The 2,715-nt window shown below is 44.7% G+C and overlaps 1 pseudogene; it reads left to right on the top strand.

Annotated features, from left to right (window-relative positions):
• Positions 1-379: 379 nt before the first annotated feature.
• On the top strand, positions 380-476 carry LOC122685112 (annotated as a pseudogene).
• The last annotated feature ends 2,239 nt before the right edge of the window (positions 477-2,715 follow it).

Below are 2,715 nucleotides of genomic sequence, written 5' to 3'. Positions count from 1 at the left end.
CACTTTCTTTCATTTTTTTTTTTGATATAATATTCAGTAATTGGTTTGGTTGTGAAGACTAGAAAAGAAAATTATGGAATCTTACAACCCAGATAGAGGAGTTTTGATTTCCTTTGAACTGGAGAGAAGAGCCATGGTACACTCATAGCTGATTTAAGAGGACTTGTCTGGCTGGGATGTGAAGGATGGAAGGGAGGAGAGGAGACCCAGGTGGTAAGGAGCCAAGTTAAGAAGCTGTAGTGATTCTGATGAAGGAAAAGGGGAACACTTGCTAAACACCTGCTAGGGGACAGCACCAGGCTAGTCACTTTACTCAAATCACATTTTCAGTCCTAGTAATAATTTAATGAGGACTTATTTACTTGATCTTACAGGTGACATTGCTTCTCAGCCTTTTGGCTAAGATCAAGTGCAGTATCTGTTCTTAGTTTACTATCTGATATCTGGTGACTCAGACAGTAAAGAAGGTACCTGCAGTATAGAAGACCCAAGTTTGATCTCTGGGTTGGGAGGATCCCCTGGAGAAGGGAATGGCAACCCACTCCAGTATTCTTGCCTGGAGAATCCCATGGACAGAGGAGCCTGGTGGGCTACAGTCCATGGGGGTCACAAAGAGTCAAACATGACTTACACACACATACGGCTGAGGTTTGGAGATAAAATGGCCAAGCGGTCAAGAACAAAGACATTATTGGGCTCTCAGGCTCTCTGACCCCAAAGAACCTGAGTTAAGTAAGACTCTTGGCTGCCAGTGAAGGCAGGTCCCATCCTTAGGAAGGCATGGTCAGCAGTGGAGCCTCAGGGACCTCTGGAAGCCATGGCTTGAAGACTAACAAGTTGTTTGTGCTTCTTTCTATATATTGAAGTCATTTCTCCCTATTAAAGATGCACCTTCTCAGAAATCTGGTGATCTTAACTACCAGAAACACCCACATTTAACGTCTCACTTTTTCAGACACAGGTGAAATACTTGGCAGATAATGTCTCTCCAAAAATCTTGTAGATAAAGAATAACAATCCCTTAGCTTATGGGGTCGCAAAGAGTCGGACACGACTGAGCGACTTCATTTTCACTTTTCACTTTCATGCACTGGAGAAGGAAATGGCAGTCCACTCCAGTGTTCTTGCCTGGAGAGTCCCAGGGACAGGAGCCTGGTGGGCTGCCATCTATGGGGTTACACAGAGTTGGACACAACTGACGTGACTTAGCAGCAGCAGCAGCAGCTTAAGGGAAGTATTCATCTCTAGATCAGTGAACTCTAGGCAGGACAGCATGGTCGGGTAAGAGCAGAACTATTTGGTCAGGCTCTTGTCTGTGGCTGGAGGTCATGATCACAGCTAATTAATATGGAATCTCTCTCAGTAAGAATGCAACATTCACCATCATCTTCTTAGGGGATGGTGACATCATCACTGGTTTTACATCTATGGCTTTTCTAAAATAAAAGTCATGGCATAAGAGAAAAATAAGGATTCCAAAATAACAGGGAAGCCCCTTTTCACATTAAGTAAAGCTTATGTGGGCAAGTCTCTAATAAAGACAGACCCTTAGGAGATGTTTATGTTATAGTCTGTTATTCAGACTGTGCAATTGATTACTTCAGACTTCCCTGGTGACTCAGTGATAAAGAATCTGCCTGTAATGCAGGAGATGTGGATTTGATCCCTGGATCAGGAACAGCCCCTGGTGAAGGAAATGGCAACCCACTCCAATATTTTTGCCTGGGAAATCCCATGGACAGAGGAGCCTGGTGGGTTACAGTTCATGGGGCTCACAAAAGAGTTGGAAATGACTTAGCAACTGAGATGACAACAGACTAATTCATCTGCCTTCTTCATCCCAGTTCAACTGGTGCTTCTATGATTCAGGTCATGAGAGTCCAGGCCCAAAGGAGTTTTTAACAGAAAGACAATGCCTGCAGTGGCTACCAATAGGATGATGTACCTATTTGGAAATGGAGCCTTTGGGAGGTGATGGGATCACAAGGGTGGGACCCTTGTGAATGGGATTAGTGACCTTGTAAAAGAGATCCCAGAGAGCTCCCTCATCCCTTCTACCATATGTGGACACAGTGGGAGGACACCATCTATGAACCAGGAAATAAGCCTTCCCCAGACACCCAATCAGCAACACTGTGACCTTGGATTTCCCAGTCTCTATAACTGTGAGAAATAAATTTCTGTTGTTGATAAACCAAGTCTGTAGTGTTCGGTTATATCAGCCCAAACCAAGACAGTGCCTCACCTGCTTCTGTAAATTAAGCCTTTCTGAATCACTGTCCTGTGAGCAATAGAAACAAGTACCTGCTACTAAGGTGATCAACCATCCCGGTTTCCCCAGGGCTGTACTGATAATCGGATTGACAGTCCCGCCTCCCAGGAAGTTCCTCAATCCCAGGCAAACTAGGCTGGTTGGTCACCTTACACTACTCTGGCTGCTTAGGAGGCTGAGAAAGCATGTGTCATTATCCCTAGGGTAGACGGTTTCTTACAGCACAGCAGAGGTGCTCAACTGTGCCATCCTTCCAGGAAACAATGACAATTTTAGTCAACTTCTCACTAAATTACTAATAGGAGCTTAAGGTATCAGAAAAAAGAAATTATTATATATTTAGTGTGTGCATGCCAAGTTGCTTCCGTCATGTGGTCTCAGGGCCCTCCAGGCCCCTCTGTCCATGGGATTGTCCAGGCAAGAATACTGGAATGGGTTGCCGT

This window comes from Cervus elaphus, chromosome 27, assembly GCF_910594005.1.
Source record: "Cervus elaphus chromosome 27, mCerEla1.1, whole genome shotgun sequence".
Classification (NCBI taxonomy): domain Eukaryota; kingdom Metazoa; phylum Chordata; class Mammalia; order Artiodactyla; family Cervidae; genus Cervus; species Cervus elaphus.
This window is presented reverse-complemented; position numbering and strand designations above follow the sequence as displayed.